Source organism: Globicephala melas, chromosome 1, assembly GCF_963455315.2.
Source record: "Globicephala melas chromosome 1, mGloMel1.2, whole genome shotgun sequence".
NCBI classification, from domain to species: domain Eukaryota; kingdom Metazoa; phylum Chordata; class Mammalia; order Artiodactyla; family Delphinidae; genus Globicephala; species Globicephala melas.
The window spans coordinates 117,311,273-117,329,764 of NC_083314.1; positions in this window are offsets into that span (position 1 = coordinate 117,311,273).

Consider the following 18,492-nt stretch of genomic DNA (forward strand, 5'->3'; position numbering starts at 1 on the left):
TTCAGCAGAGCATTTTGTCTCATGTATGTCCAGCAACATTATTACACCTCTGAAAAAGAAAGCAAAGGTTTAAAAATATTTAATTAAGAAATATTTTTTTAAATTGCCCTTAATTCCATGTATTTTCCTATTCATATGTTCATCTGAAAAATATTTACTTCCAGATTGTCAGTGCAAAAAGCGAAAGTGTTTTTTCACATTCATCTCTATATCTTTCTCCAGTACATTGTATTCTTATGTAATTCAGATATGAAATAATTATTTTGTGGTTTCAATGTTTTAAAATATAGACATATCTACATTCATCCATGAAAAGTGACTTGTTTTTCTTTACATGTATGTAATTGGGGTAAAATTAAAATTATTTTACCTAAAGAACTTATTCAAGAAGTCATCTTTTGACAAATTATATGCTCATTTTTTTATCCTTAAATTTCAGACAGTGTTTTACAAACTGATTTTTTTAAATAACACATATTATTTTCTTTTCCTATACCACTAGGGAAAGCCATTCTTAACAAATAGAATTAGGATTGGTATTGCACCTACATATATATACATATATTACGTTTAAGACTTTAATAATATTATAAGCCTAGGTTAAGACAAATTTCAATAGATGCTAACTATTAAAACTGAACTGCTCTGAGTTCAAATTTTCTATCAGGTGGAAGGAAAGTAAGAAGCTCAAAACAACATGTTCTAAGGAAGAATTTTGGAAATTTATCCTAAGGAAAAAGAAATTTTATTTATGTGACATGTACTCAGAAATTATTAGTACTATTGTGAAGATTTGAAAATAGTTTATCTAAAAGAACCAGAAAAGGAAGAACAAACTAAGCTGAAATTTAGCTGAAGGAAGTAATGAGATCAGACCAGAAACAAATGAGGGACTAAAAAGACAACAGAAAAGATCAATGAAACTGAATTGGTTTTTAGAAAAGAAAAACAAAATTGACAAATCTTTAGCAAAACTAACTCAGAAAAAATGAGTGATGACATAAATTGATAAAATAATTAATAAACAATGAGACATTACAACTGATACCACAGAGATACAGAGAATAATGAAACTACTATGAGCAATTTTGTGCCAACAAATCAGATAAATTAGGATAAATAGATAAATTTCTAGAAACACACAACTTACTAAGACTGAATCATGAAGTAATAGAAAAATCTAAGCAGTCCAATAACAAGCCAGGAGATTGAACTGTAGTCAAAAATTCCCCAACAAATAAAAGCACAGGACCAGATGGCTTCACAGGTAAAATCTACAAAATATTCAAAGGAGAATTAATACCAGTCCTTCTCAAATTCTTCCAAAGAACTGAAGAGGAAGGAACACTTCCAAACTCATTTTACCAGGCCACCATTACCCTGATACAAAACCAGACAAGGACATTACAAGAAAAGAAAATTACAGGCCATGTCCTTGAAGAACATAGATGTAAAAATCCTGAACAAATATTTGCAAACCGAATTCAAGAGCACATTAAAAGAATTATACAACATGATCAAGTGGGATTAATTCCTGGGATGCCAGGATGATTCAACATATGTAAGTCAGTAAATGTAATACACCACATTCACAGAATGAAGAATAAAAATCATAAGATCATTTCAATAGATATAGAAAAAGCATTTAACAAAGAGCAACAAATTTTCATAATAAAAATTCTCAAATTATTGCATAACTTTAATATGTTGAGGGAATGTTCCTCAACATATTAAAAACCATATTTGACAAATCCACAGTTAACATCATACTCTGATAAAAAGTTAAAGACTTTCCTCTAAGAACAGGAATAACACAAGGAAGCCCAGTCCTTCCGTTTCTATAGCATTGTTTTTTCCGTTAACATAGCACTGGAATTTCTAGCCAGAGCAATTAGGCAAGTAAAAGAAACCAGCCATACAAATCAAAAAGGAAGAAGTACAGTTGTATCTGTTTGCAGATGATGTAATCTTATATTTATAAAACCCTGAAGACTCCACCAAAAAACTGTTAGAATTAATAAATGAATTCAGTAAATTTGCAGGATATAAAATCAACTACAGAAATCAGTTGTATTTCTATACACAAATAACAAATTATCTAAAAGAAAAATTAAGAAATTTCATTTACAATAATATCAAAAAACAATAAAATACTTAGGAATAAATTTAATCAAGGAGGTGAAGACCTGCATACTGCGAACTATAAGGCATTGATGACAGAGATTGAAGAAAACACAAATAAATGGAAAGATATCTCATGTTCTTGGATTGGAAGAATATTGTGAAAATGTCCATATTATCCAAAGCAAACTACAGATTGAATGCAATCCCTGTTACAATTCCAATGGCATTTTTCACAGAAATAGCAAAATTATCTTAAAATATGTATGAAGCCACAAAAATCCCTGAATAGCCAAAACAATCCTGAGAAAAAACAAAGCTGGAGTCATCAAGCTTCCTGATTACATGCTATATTACAAAGCTTTTGTAATCAAAACAGTATGGCAGCAGTTCCCCAACTTTTCTGGCACCAGAGACCGGTTTCGTGGAAGAAAATTTTTCCATGGACTGGGGGAGGGAGATGGTTTTGGTATGATTCAAACACATTACATTTATTGTATACTTTATTTCTATTATTATTACATTGTAATATATAATGAAATAATTATACAGCTCACCATAAAGCAGAATCAGTGGGAGGCCTGAGCTTGTTTTCCTGCAACTAAATGGTCTCATCTGGAGGTGATGGGAGACAGTGACACTGACGTGTGTTGCTTATGTCTAGTCTACTCCGTAATCTCGTTTTGGTTGCTGTCACTGCAGAACTCTGCTTCACAAAGATAGGATATTGGAAATGGAAGTACGCTTTTCATTGCTTTTGTGGCAATCTCAGGATATCCCACCTTGACTTTAATCCAGAACGTATGGAGATTTGAAGTTGTGTCAGACACACTTTTTTTTTTTTTTTTTTTTTTTTTTTTTTTTTGCGGTATATGGGCCTCTCACTGTTGTGGCCTCTCCGGTTGCGGAGCACAGGCTCCGGACATACAGGCTCAATGGCCATGGGTGGGATCTTCCCAGACCGGGGCACGAACTCGTGTCCCCTGCATCGGCAGGCGGACTCTCAACCACTGCGCCACCAGGGAAGCCCTCAAACACACTTTTAAGGCCACCATCACTTGCAGTCTCAAGCAGTTGATACTCTTCTAGCATGGACAAAGTCTATTCACCTGGCTTATTCACAAATTGGTCACGGATCCATTCCTTCCCAGTTCGGAGGTCTTTTGTGGTTGGGAAGTAATGCTCAAGCTCTTTTGAAAGCTGAGATCAGTGATCGTGCACCAGCTGGTAGAAAGTAGGCCCTGGCTCATTCTCTTTCAAAATCTCTGCTAATGTTTGAAACATGTCAGAAATCCCAATGTTCACTCGTTGTCCCCATAATTCTAGTTTGGCTTTGATGCAGCCACTTCATCTGCCAACTTGAACACAGTTGTTGTTCTCTCCTGACGTGACAGATTAAGTTCACTGAGCAGGTTGAATATGTCACACAAGTAAGCAAGTTTTGCAACCCATTCTGTGTCACTGAAATGTGCTGCCAGTCGTGACTGTTCTTCTAAAAGTAATCTCTGGAGCAGCTCTCATAACTCAGAAACTCTGGCCAGTGATCTACCTTTAGAAAACCATCTCACTTCTGTGTCTAAGAGAAGACGTGTGTGCTCTGCGTCTGTCTCCTCACAGAGCTGCGCAAACAGATGCGAGTTAAGGGCATGTACTTTAATGTGGTTGATAATTTTAATCACATCCTGCAAAATGTTGTTAAGTTCAGGTGACGTTTCTCGGCTAGCCAGCATTTCTCTATGGGTGACACAGCACATAGAGTCACATTCAGAAGCGACCTCTTTGACCTGAGTAGTGAAACCAGAAAGCCATCCAGTCATGGCAGCCGTTCCGTCTGTGTGTATACCGACACAAAATGACCAATTCAGTTTTCCTGATATGTAATAATTCAAAGACTTGAATAGTTCTGCAGCTGTGGTGTTGGTTGGCAACAAAACTGCACATAGCATATCCTCACGTGCATCCTCCCAAAAAATATATCACACAAAAGCAAGCATTGTTGCCTTGTTGTCAACATCGGTAGACTCGTCAACCTGGATTGTGTACCATGGTGACTCATTAGTTCTCTCTAACAATTGTGTCTTAATATCCTCTGCTATTTTATCTGTTTTTCTAGTTATGGTGCTAACCGAAAGAGGAACATGTGCCACTTTTTGAACTGCAGCCTTTCCTAAAAGATCATGACAAATATCCTTAGCAGCAGGCAGGATCAACCCTTCACCAATAGTAAAGGGCTTCTTAGCTTTAGCAATGCAGTTAGCCACCAAGAATGATGATCTCAGTGCAGACAAATTTGATGAAGTGGTGGCCTTCAATAATTGCTTCTGTTCTTCATGTTCACAATTTTTTCTTTTGAAAAACTCCAAAGGCTTGTTTTTTAATGCAGGATGCTTGGTCTGCATGTGGGGAAGCAGTTTTGAAGGTTTCATGGCTTCATTGGATAGCTAGTCATCACATATTATACAAAGAGGGCTTGGAGAATGTGAATCACCTGTTGTAGTGAACCTGTAGTTTAAGTAGGACTCTTGGTATTTTCTTTTAAATGCAGCTTTCTTTTTGTTGGCAGTCTTAGAGTCTTCTGCTGTCTCATCATTGGGTCTTTCCCCCTTTTCAAAGAAGCTCTCCAGCGACGTTTGCTTTTTACTCATTTTGGCTAGGGTTAGCTTGTGAGCTTACCAAAACTGTGACTGAGACAAGTACGCAGTGCAGGAAAGAGGCGCAGATGGAAGTGGTAAATAAAATAATGGGTGGGCCACATTCGAACTAAAATAAGTGTCCAATTCTGACTTAAAGCCTGCGAACAGATGCAGCTTAATTGTCACTTGCCACTCGCTGATGGGTTTTGATATGAGTCTGCAAGCAATTGATTTATTATGGTCTTTGTGCAGTCAAATCTCTCTGCTAATGATAATCTGTATTTTCAGCCTCTCCCCAGCGCTAGCATCACCACCTCAGCTCCACCTCAGATCATCAGGCATTAAGTTCTCATAAGGAGCGTGCAACATAGATCCCTCGCATGTGCAGTTCACAGTAGGGTTTGAGCTCCTGTGAGAATCCAATGCCACCGCTGATCTGACGGGAGGCGGAGCTCAGGCGGTAATGCCAGCGATGAGGAACAGCTGTAAATACAGATGAAACTTCGCTCGCTTGCCCGCCGCTCACTTCCTGCTGTGTGGCCCGGTTCTTAACAGGTCACAGACCGATACCAGGGGTTGGGGACCCCTGCAGTATGGCACTGACATAAGAACAGGTGCATAGACCAGTGAAACAGAATAGACAGCCCAGACATAAACCCACGCATATATGTTTAACTAATTTTTGACAAGGATGTCAAGAATATAGAGTAGGGAAAGGATAGCCTCTTCAATAAATGGGTTCAGAAAAATTGGATAGCCACAATATCCACAATATCCAGAAGAATGAAAGTGGACCTCTATCTTACACCACTCAGAAAAATTAACTCAAAAAGAACCAAACACTTATATGTATGACCTGAAACTGAAACTCCTCAAAGAAAACACAGAAAAAAAGATCTTTGACCTTCGTCTTGGCAATGATTTCTTGGATAAGACACAAAATCTTAGGCAACAAAAGCTAAAATAAACAGGTAGGACCACATCAAACTAAAGAGAAAGGAAGATCAAAGGAAAAAATCAAACTGCACATCAAAGGAAATAATCAGTAAACTGAAAAAGGGGGAAATATTTGCCAATTGATAATATAAAAAGAACTCATAAAATTCAACAGCAATAAAACAAGTAATCCAATTAAAATGCAGACAAAGATCATAAATAGACGTTTTTCCAAAGAAGACATACAAATGACCAATAGGTACATGAAAAGGTACTCAACATCACTTATCATCAAGGAAATACAAATCAAAACCATAATGAGATTTCACCTCACACCTGTTAGAATAGCTATTATAAAAAAGAGAAGGGATAAATGTTGGCATGGATGTGACACTTTATACACTTTGGATGGGAATGCAAACTGATACAGCCACTATGGAAAACAATATAGCAGTTTCTCAAAAAACTAAAAATTGAACTACCATATCATCCAGTATTCCTACTCCTGAGTATATATCCAAAGGAATTGAAATTAGTATTTTGAAGAGATATCCACACATCCATGTTCATTGACTCATTACTCACAAAGTAAGATATAAAACAACCTAAATGTCCTTCAACCAATGAAAGAGTGAATAAAGAATATGTGATATATATGCATATAATGTAATATATGTGTATAATATATACACACACACATGATGGAGTATATCTATCATCTCTCTGTATATGTATATATATATATATATGTATATATATATATATGTGATGAAATTTTATTCAGCCATAATAAAGGAACTCCTGCTTTTCTGACATGGAAAGACCTGGATTGTGCTCAGTGAAGTAAGCCAGATAGAGGAAGACAAATACGTATATCACTTACATGTAGAATCAAAGAAGAGAAAAAAGCCAGTTTTAGAGAAACAGAGAGTAAAATGTTGGTTGTCAGAGGCTGGGAGGAGGAAGAGTGGGGTGATTTAAGTCAATATGTACAGCATGATGACTGTAGTTAATAATATGCTTTTGTATACTTGAATGTATACAAGTAGATCCAAGGTATTCTCACCACACACACACACTCACACACAGACACACAGACACACTCACACAAACACAAAGTTAACTATGTGAGGTGATGGATGTGTTAATTATCTTAGTCTTGGTAATTATTCCACAATGTATATGTACATCAAAACACCACACTGTACATTTCAAATATATACAATTATATTTGTCAATTTTTCTTCAATAAAGTTAAAAGAAATAATTCAATTAACTATTCATATCTGATTTGGGGAAAAAAGAGGAAGGCTTCACTGCTTTTTGTTTTCAAATTTTTCAATTGGTAATCCAACTCCCCTGCTTGACATACACACACACACATGCATACTTCAAAACATATTCCAAGTTGAAATCTGAAGATAATTGTGTATTGTAAAATAACTTATAATTTAGCAAAAAACACAAGAAACTAGGATTCTCTCATGAATCTACCTGGCATGGCTGATATGCAAGAAATGTTATGCTTGTCAAATTCCACTGCAAAAGCACACAGGTTCCCAATCTCTAAAGTCTCTTTTGGAGTCCTTAACCAAAGCTGAATTTCAGATATGAAGAATATTAGTTTCCAAAGGATATGCCCTGCTGATTCTTTCCCTGTTAATAGTATTAAATCATCTTTGAACAGAAACCCTTTAGAGTTTATCATAGCCTGGCAGCCCAAAGATACAGGTGACTTCTATTTGTGGTCATTCAGGTGGGGCACCTGAAGTCATTGATATACATATATTCCTATAATGCAGTTTTGAAAGAAACGGTTATCTCTTTCCTTTTTTGTTCTTAATGTAAATATATCCCCTCCTTTGTTTTCTCCCCAGCCACTCTCTCCAATTCGGGGAGAAATCTTACGTACCCTGAAAACCAAAAAAAAAAAAAAAAAAAAAAGAAACAAACAAAAAAAACCCAACCCCCAAATCAAAAATAGGAAGCCAAAACCTAACCATTTTAAAGAAAAGAAATGCAAATTGAAGAAGAGCTTCTGAATGCTTTAACTTTCTTCCCACATTTCATAACCTCTCTCATCAAACTGGATTGTCTGTGATGTAAAGAACTATTCGTGTTAGGCAGGTAGTTAATGTAATATGCTGTGATGGTGATGACTTCTACAGGAGCAGGAGGACACAGTCTAGCACTTCTATTTTGTAGTTAAGCAAGGCAGCCTTTGTATGTTGTTTGTTAAATACCTCCACTGCATACACCATTAGGTCAGTTGTTTACTTCCAAGTTATTTCAAGCTTCAAACCAGACTCAACCAAGAAAATATATCAATCACTTGTATTTATTTCCTTGAAAAAGAGAAGGAATCCAGACAAAAATGGCAATTTTACAAATTTGGTGACTAACCAATCATAAGATAGCTATAAAACCATTGGAGAAAATAAAATATAAAATTTGTATTCTTACTGGGAAAATACTTTAGCTTAAAGATAACTAAAATTAAACGAAAATAATTTTTGAAATGTGGGATAATTAGCCAAATGGCATTTTACTCGTGACTTTCTTAAACAGAAAATTTAAATTATTTTTGCTTCAGTCCATCAGGTACAGATAAAATAAGTAGACAAAAAAAATTATTTTGGGTATCGAAGCGGGGGGTAAAGAAAATAAATATTTTTTCAATGTAATAAAAAAGGATATATATGATATGCATTTAATAAAAAACCTCTAAATTTAAAAATGTAGAATATTTTGCTCATTATTTTTCTAATTTATTTTACATTTCAAAATCAGCAACAAGGAAATAATCTAGAATATTCTTTTTGTCAATAGTTGAAAGGAATTTTTTTTTTTTTTTTTTGTGGTAAGCGGCCTCTCACTGCCGTGGCCTCTCCCATTGCGGAGCACAGGCTCCGGACGCGCAGGCTCAGCGGTCATGGCTCACGGGCCCAGCCGCTCCACGGCATGTGAGATCTTCCCGGACCGGGACACGAATCCATGTCCCCTGCATCGGCAGGTGGACTCTCAACCACTGCGCCACCAGGGAAGCTCCGAAAGGAACTTTTTAGTGGAGGAGAGTTTTCATATTTGAAGTGAGTAAAGCAAAAACAGTATTGTTTCTTATTTTGATTGAAAATGTTACAGAAGAAATTCATTGCCTCTTGAATTTAAGCAATCATCTGTACTGTAAGCAGAAAATAACTATTTTTTATTAACATCTTTATTGAGGTATAATTGCTTTATACTGTTGTGTTAGTTGCTTCTGTATCACAAAGTGAATCGCTATACGTATACGTATATCCGCATATACCCTCCCTCTTGCGTCTCCCTCCCACCCTCCCTATCCCACCCCTCTAGGTGGTCACAAAGCACCGAGCTGATCTCCCTGTGCTATACGGCTGCTTCCCACTAGCTATCTATTTTGCATTTGGTAGTGTATATATGTTAGTGCCACTCTCTCACTTCATCCCGGCTTACCTTTCCCCCTCCCTGTGTCCTCAAGTCCATTCTCTACGTCTGCGTCTTTATTCCTGTCCTGCCCCTAAGTTCTTCAGAACCTTTTTTTTTTTTTTTGATTCCATATACATGTGTTAGCATAGGGTATTTGTTTTACTCTTTCTGACCTACTTCATTCTGTATGACAGACTCAAGGTCCATCCACCTCACTAAAATAACTCAATTTCATTTCTTTTTATGACTGATTAATATTCCATTGTATATATGTGCCACATGTCCTTTATCCACTTGTTGATGGACACTTAGGTTCTTCCATGTCCTGGTTATTGTAAATAGTGCTTCAGTGAATTATTACATGACTCTTTTTGAATTATGGTTTTCTCAGGGTGTATGCCCAAGAGTGGGATTCCTGGGTCATAAGGTAGTTCTATTTTTAGTTTTTTAAGGAACCTCCATACTGTTCTCCATAGTGGCTGTATCAATTTACACTCCCACCAGCAGTGCAAGAAGGTTCTCTTCTCCACATCCTCTCCAACATTTATTGTTTGTAGATGTTTTGATGATGGCCATTCTGACTGGTGTGAGGTGATACCTCATTGTAGTTTTGATTTGCATTTCTCTAAGGATTAGTGATGTTGAGCACACTTTCATGGGTTTGTTGACAATCTGTATATCTTCTTTGGAGAAATGTCTATTTAGGTCTTCTGCTCATTTTTGGATTGGGTTGTTTTTTTTGTTTTGTTTTTTTTTTTTAATATTGAGCTCCATGAGCTGCTTGTATAGTTTGGAGAGTAATCCTTTGTCAGGTGCTTCATTTGCAAATATTTTCTCCCATTCTGAGGGTTGTCTTTTCGTCTTGTTTATGGTTTCCTTTGCTGTGCAAAAAACCTTAAGTTTCATTAGGTCCCATTTGTTTATTTATGTTATTATTTCCGTTTTTATAGGAGGTGGGTCAAAATGTATCTTGCTGTGATTTATATCACATAATATTCTGCCTATATTTTCCTCTAAGAGTTTTATAGTGTCTGGCATTACATTTAGGTTTTTAATTTATTTTTGTGTATAGTGTTAGGGAGTGTTCTAATTTCATTCTTTTCCAGTTTTCCCAGCACCACTTATTGAAGAGGCTGTCTTCTCTCCATTGTATATTCTTGCCTCTGTTGTCAAAGATAAGGTGACCATATGTGCATGGGTTTATCTCTGGAATTTCTCTCCTGTTCTATAGATATATATTTCTGTTTTTGTGCCAGTACCATACTCTCTTGATTATTGTAGCTTTGTAGTATAGTCAGAAGTTAGGGAGCCTGATTCCTCCAGCTCTGTTTTTCTTTCTCAAGATTGCCTTGGCTATTCGGAGTCTTTTGTTTTTCCATACAAATTGTGAAAATTTTTGTTCTAGTTCTGGAAAAATGCCAGTGGTAGTTTGGTAGGGATTACATTGAATCTGTAGATTTCTTTGGTATAGTCATTTTCACAATGTTGATTCTTCCAAACCAAGAACATGGTATATGTCTCCATCTGTTTGTATCATCTTTAATTTCTTTCATCAGTGTCTTATAGTTTTTTGCATACAGGTCTTTTGTCTCCTTAGGTAGGTTTATTCCTAGGTATTTTATTCTTTTTGTTGCAATGGTAAATGGGACTGTTTCCTTAATTTCTCTTTCAGATTTTTCATCATTAGTGTATAAGAATGCAAGAGATTTCTGTGCATTAATTTTTTTATCCTGCTACTTTACCAAATTCATTGATTACCTCTAGTACTTTTCTAGTAGCATATTTCGGATTCTTTATGTATAGTAACATGTTATCTGCAAGAGTGACAGTTTTAATCTTTTCCAATTTGGATTCCTTTTACTTCTTTTTTGTCTCTGATTGCTGTGGCTAAAACCTCCAAATCTATGCTGAATAATAGTGGTGAGAGTGGCATCCTTCTCTTGTTCCTTATTGTAGTGGAAATGATTTCAGTTTTTCACCATTGAGAACAATATTGTCTGTGTTTTTGTCATATATGGCCTTTATTATGTTGAGGTAAGTTCCCTCTATGCCTACTTTCTGGAGAGTTTTTATCATAAATGGGGGTTGAATTTTGTCAAAAGCTTTTTCTGCATCTATTGAGAGGATCATATGGTTTTTCTCCTTCAATTTGTTAATATGGTGTATCACATTGATTGATTTGCATATATTGAAGAATCCTTCCATTCCTGGAATAAACGCCACTTGATCATGGTGTACAATCCTCTTAATGTGCTCCTGGATTCTGTTTGCTTGTATTTTGTTGAGGCTTTCTGCACCTATGTTCATCAGTGATATTGGCTGTAGTTTTCCTTTTTTGTAGTATCTTTATCTGGTTTTGGTATCAGGATGATGGAGGCCTCGTAGAATGAATTTGGGAATGTTTCTCCCTCTGCTATATTTTGGAAGAGTTTGAAAAGGATAGGTGTTAGGTATTCTCTATTGTTTGTTAGAATTCTCCTGTGAAGCCATCTGGTCCTGGGCTTTATTTGTTGGAAGATTTTTAATCACAGTCTTAATTTCAGTGCTTGTGATTGGTCTGTTTATATTTTCTATTTCTTCCTGGTTCAGTCTCGGAAGCTTGTGCTTTTTAAAGAATTTGTCCATTTCTTCCAGGTTGTCCATTTTATTGGCATAAAGTTGCTTGTAGTAATCTCTCATGATCCTTTGTATTTCTGCAGTGTCAGTTGTTACTTCTCCTTTTTCATTTCTAATTCTATTGATTTGAGTTTTCTCCCTTTTTTTCTTGATGAGTCTGGCTAATGGTTTATCAAGTTTGTTTATCTTCTCAGAGCACCACCTTTTAGTTTTATTGATCTTTGCTATCATTTCCTTCATTTTTTAAGAAAATTATTTCTGATCTGATCTGATCTTTATGATTTCTTTCCTCTGCTAACTTTGGGAGTTTTTGTTCTTCTTTCTCTAATTGCTTTAGGTGGAAGGTAAGGTTGTTTGAGATTTTTCTTGTTTCTAGAGGTAGGATTTTGTTGCTAAAACTTTCATCTTAGAACTGCTTTTTCTGCATCCCATAAATTTTGGGTCATCATGATTTCATCGTCATTTGTTTCTAGGTATTTTCTGATTTCCTCTTTGATTTCTTCAGTGGTCTCTTAGTTTTTTAGTAGTGTATTGTTTAGCCTCCATGTCTTTGAATTTTTTTCCACTTTTTTCCTGTAATTGATATCTAGTCTCATTGCATTGTGGTTGGAAAAGCTACTTGATATGATTTTAGTTTTCTTAAATTTACCAATGCTTGATTTATGACCCAAGATATGATCTATCTTGGAGAACGTTCCATGAGCACCTGAGAAGAAAGTGTATTCTGATGTTTTTGGATGGAATGTCCTATTAATATCAGTTAAGTCCATCTTGTTTAAAGTGTCATTTAAGCTTGTGTTTCCTTATTTATTTTCATTTTGGATGATCTGTCCATTGGTGAAAGTGAGGTGTTAAAATCCCCTACTTTGTGTTACTGTTGATTTCACCTTTTATAGCTGTTAGAATTTACCTTATTCATTGAGGTGCTCCTATTTTGGGTGCATACATATTTACAATTTTTATATCTTCTTGGATTGATCCCTTGATCATTATGTGATGTCCTTTTTTGTCTGTTATAATAGTCTTTGTTTTAAAGTCTATTTTGTCTGATATGAGAATTGCTACTCCAGCTTTCTTTTGATTTCCATTTACATGGATATATTTTACCATCCCCTCACTCTCAGTCTGGATGTGTCCCTAGGTTGTAAGTGGGTCTCTTGTAGACAGCATATATACAGGTCTGTTTTTTGTGTCCATTCAGCCAGTCTATGTCTTTTGGTTGGAGCATTTAATCCATTTATCTAATCCATTTATTTAATCCATTTATTGATAAGGTAATTATCAATATGTATGTTTCTATTACCATTTCTTAATTGTTTGAGTTTGTTATTGTAGGTCTTTTCCTTCTCTTGTGTTTCTGCCTAGAGAAGTTCCTTTAGCATTTGTTTTAAAGCTGGTTTGTTGGTGCTTAATTCTGTTAGCTTTTGCTTGTCTGTAAAGGTTTTAATTTCTCCATCAAATCTGAATGAGATCCTTGGTGGATAGACTTATGTTGGTTATAGGTTTTTCCCTTTCATCACTTTAAATATGTCCTGCAACTCCCTTCTGGCTTGCAGAATTTCTGCTGAAAGGTCAGCTTGTAACATTATGGGGGATTCCCTTGTATATTATTTGTTGCTTTTCCTTGCTGCTTTTAATATTTTTCTTTGTATTTAATTTTTGATAGTTTGATTAATATGTGTCTTGATGTGTTTCTCCTTGGATTTATCCTGTATGAGACTCTCTGCACTTCCTACACTTGATTGACTATCTCCTTTCCCATTTAGGGAAGTTTTCAACTACAATCTCTTCAAATATTTTCTTAGTCCCTTTCTTTTTCTCTTCTTCTTCTGGGACCCCTATAATTCGAATGTTGGTGTGTTTAATGTTGTCCCAGAGGTCTCTGAGACTGTCTTCAATTCTTTTCATTCTTTTATTTTGCTCTGCAGTAGTTATTTCCACTATTTTATCTTGCAGGTCACTTATCCGTTCTTCTGGCTCAGTTATTTTGTTATTGATTGTTTCTAGATAATTTTTAATTTCATTTATTGTGCTTTTCATCATTGTTTTTTTGCTCTTTTGTTCTTCTAGGTACTTGTTAAACATTTTTTGTATTTTCTCCATTTTACTTCCATGATTTTGGATCATCTTTACTATCATTAATCTGAATTCTTTTTCAGGTAGACTGCCTATTTCCTCTTCAATTGTTTGGTCTGATGAGTTTTTACTGTGCTCCTTCATATGTTGTGTATTCTCTCTGTCTTCCTATTTTGCTTAACTTACTGTGTTTGAGGTGTCCTTTTCACAGGCTGCACATTCGTAGTTCCCGTTGTCTTTGGTATCTGCCCCCAGTGGCTAAGCTTGTTTCAGTGCATTGTGTAGGCTTACTGGCGTAGGGGACTGGTGCCTGTGTTCTGGTGGATGAGGCTGGATCTTGTCTTTCTGGTTGACAGGACTGCATACAATAATGTGTTTTGGGGTGTCTGTGAACTTATTATGATTTTAGACAGCCTCTCTGCTAATGGGTGGGTTTGTGTTCCTGTCTTGCTAGTTGTGTGGCATGGGGTGTCCAGCACTAGAGCTTGCTGGTCATTGAGTGGAGCTGGGTCTTAGCGTTTCAATGGCGATCTCTGAGAGAGCTCTTGCTGACTGATATTATGTGGGGCCAGGAGGCCTCCAGTGGTCCAATGTCCTGAACTTGACTTTCCCACCTCAGAGACTTAGGCCTGACTTCTGGCTGGAGCACCAAGATCCTGTCAGCCACTTGGCATAAACAATTTACTGGTATCTTGGATTTTTCTTTGCTGGGTGATTTATCCAAGCCAGGTTCCCTTTGTCAGAAACACAGCAAGCCAAAAACACTGAAGCATCCAAGGTTTGCAGCAAAGACATGGCTTATTCACAAGGCAGCCAAGGAGTAGACAGGAGAACAAATCTCAAATCTGGCTCCTCGAAGAGAAAGGACTGGGGTATTTATGGGATAAAGAATAACGTAACAGGGCTGTCTGAGGTGTAGGGAGCATGGGGAGCATGGGCAAAAGTGATTGGGGAAAGGTGTGGTAGGTGTGCTAATCACCCGTTCAGCACAGGTGTCAAAATAATAATTTTGAAATGAAAATTTCTGCTGCTGTTCATATTACATCCTTAAATACACGATTTAAAAAAAAAATTAATTTAGCCATTAGAATAGCAAAAAATATATTAAGTGAAAATATAAATTAAGATTGAAAAAATCATATATGCATAAATAACTGGAGTTTAAATTCTGTCTGAGCTTTTTCCTGGTCCGTGTGACTCTGTGAATCTCAGTTTCATCTTTAACATGGAGAAAATATCCATCCTACAGGATAGTTGTATAGATTAAATGAGATTATTTTTATGTAAATGACCTAATTTGTTATCTGAGACATCTATAAATAGTAGCAATAGTAGTATATAAATAGGAAAGAACATCAGAATTACACAAATAATTCAGGTACACAGTTTACACCTGCAAGGGAAAAGAAAAGCAGCAAGATATAAAATAGCATAAGATTCTCCTCTTACTTTTCAGTCCTCCCCCTTCTTTTCTTCCTCTGTTTCCTCTTCTTTGTTTTTTATTTTGAATTTTATTTTATTTGTTTTTTTATATACAACAGGCTCTTATTAGTTATCTATTTTATACATATTAGTGTATATATGTCAATCCGAATGTCCCAATTCATCCCACCACCATCCTCTTCCTTGTTGAATAAAAAAAAAAATTCAAGGCAAATTTTTCTTAATGAACTTATTCTAGAAAGATTTGAATCAAGACATATACATTAAGACACTGGGAAAAGTATTTGTAAAATATTGTGTATTAAATTTCTATCTATGTGGAGTATGAGAAATGTTTAAGATGGTAGAGTGTGGTACTACCTTGTCCCACTAGGAGTCAAAATGTTTTTGGAAGAGAAAATACCAGAAACAGGTTATACTCATTACAAGTAATAAACCTGAGAGATTAAAATAATTGATGAATAATTCCATATTATGAGGTCTTGCTAAGATGAAGTCATTATTTCTATGATTTTTGATTTTTGATTTCTACTTGACCTTTTGATATATATGTGTTTTATTATATATGTACTCTTGTGTAATGAATCTCAAAAGAAACTTTGGTGCTAGTAAGGTAGAAATTACATGTAAAACCACACAAGTTCTTTTGATTCATTTTTCCATAAATTACAGGCAAGTCTTCAATTCATTACTGGTATTTAAAGACAGAGAGCTCTATGATTTCTTTTTTAAAATTGGTTTAACAGATTTCCCAATATCTGATTTAAAAATAAGAAATAAAACCACATATTAATATTATGGTTTTTATATAGGTAGAGACTGTAAACCAAGTTTGAAAGTAATGTAAGTTTAACTTTGGGTCAGTTTAAAATTTTCCACTTATAGCTTATATCTGCAAAACTTTAAATAAAAGAGGTAATACACTTCACCTAAATAGAGATTATAAATAAATTATAAATAAAGTAATTTGGTTCTGAAATACATATTTGTCTCTTCTAATAAAATAAAAGGACTTCTTCCATCTCTTCTCTTCATTTTCTGTTTTGTACTCACAAAACAATATCTCTCATCTGAAAGCCTCAAGCTCCAATTATCAGTAATGAAACTGCAATCATTAGCAAACACATAAGCATGGAACTATATTTCCATTTCTACCTTATGTCCAATCACATCAAAAATTAAATAATCTAAGACTTTTAGAGAGTGTGCAATGGTACTCAAAGAGCGAGTTACAGTCCACTTTCCCCATTTCTAATCTTAGCATTGGTAGTACTAACAAGACATCCAGGTTCACTGAACATTCTGAACAATGCACGTTGAGGCTTCAGTAAGTCCGCAAAGTTTCAAAGATTGTACCATGTAAAAGTCAAGTAATTAAACACTGATTACTTACTGTTTTTTTTTTTTAAAAAAGAAAAAAGGACGGCTGGGAAAAGTTGGATTTGTAAGGTCTAATTTCACAGGGAAGATTTCAGTGAAAATTAAGCCTTTAACTATATTCTGCTTACATTGATTTGAAAGAAAAGGATTAAAAGAAAGATTATAAAAGGCATTCAGTACTGTCTTTCTGCAGCAGAGCTTTGGGAGGTGACAAACAGCCACTGATAATTCATTCAGTCATCTTTTCCCCAAACAGCATTTAGATTCTCCTTCAAAATTTGGCTGCAACTCTTCTGTTTCATTATTCTTTCAAAACAAAAACCCTCCTCCCTTCTGCACTCTTGGCTCCAGCTGAAATGTTTTAGCTTCCTAAAAACAGCTAATTTCTAATAAAGTTTGCAAACATGGCAAAGTCCATTCACCTGATGCTGTTTTATTTCTCACACATAAAAAAAAAAGAGAGAGAACCAGTTATCAAGTTCTAAATTTGACCTATTTTCAACCCTACTGGTATTTAATAGTAGAAAACTTTATGATTACCTTTTTTAAATTGGCTTAATTTATTTCTTGATATTTGATTATAAAATAAGAAATAAACCACATTTTAATATTGTGATTCTTACACAGGCAGAGACTGTTAAACAATTTTGAAAGTAGTATAAGTTTAAATCTTTTCATTCAGGACAATTAGAATTCATATGCCTTATATAAGACAGGTGCTAAAATTCTTTTACTTGCTGAAAGTCATCTCAATTTTTATCATTCTTACGCCACTCTTCCTGTTACAGGAGGACATTTATTTCCATTAAATGGATGAGATTAGGATTATTTAATCAAAATAGTTATGCTTCTTGTTAAAATTTACTTAATTTGTTTCTTGGAAATATCACCAACGATCTGTTTATAAGAACATATAAGATTACTTGTTTTCTTATTGGTCTTAAATTGCCTGTGCTGAATTTATCAAATATTTTCTTGTTCAATTGTTCCTAAAAAAGCAGGTCTATTTTTACTCACAGAGAAAATCAGTTTGGATTATTATGCGTACTGAAACACAAACATAAATATGTGAGCCTATTCATACCTACCTTGGCATAAACATTTCAGTAGGTTAGATACACTGCAGGAAGTTTTTGTAGCAAGGATGAAGGAGCAAAGGAGAGTTGCAAATCATGTATGAGCTACTTAAACATCTTTGAAGATGCTATTGATGAAAACCGTTGTAGTTGAAAGGAAAAAATTGGTACATAAATAGGTAATAATAAAATATGAAGCATTTTTATTTCAGACACCTTCACTGATAGTATTGCTTTATTTAAATTAACTTTATTTTTATATGAGAAATGTTAAAAATAGTAGTGGAGTTAAAGAGGATTTTCATAGATCTTGGCAGTCAAACTGAAATTTTTATAATAAAAATAAGATCATAAATATGTATTTGGAAAATAGTATTTTTAGATGCTAACATTTTTAATGACAAAAATATTTAAAATACTGTGCAGTGTAACTATTTTCATAAATCCAGAATTCACCCAATATTTCCATTTTCTTCCCTTGTGATAATCTTTTCTCATCCAGGTAAAGAAACCACTGTTCACTGGTGAAATCCTACCTGGGAGACAAATGGTTTTCCAGGAATATTTGTAGAGTGAGAAGAAAACCATGTTCTTTCGTAAAGAAAAAAGATGGTGTGAAAAGTGTATTAAAATGGTTTTTACAAAGAACCTGTACCAACAGGCCTTTTACTCTTTTATTGAGAATATTTGAGTCTAATTTCTGAACATTTCCAAAGATTGCGGATTTCACCATGGTCACGCAAAAGCAGAGTAAGATGTTGCTT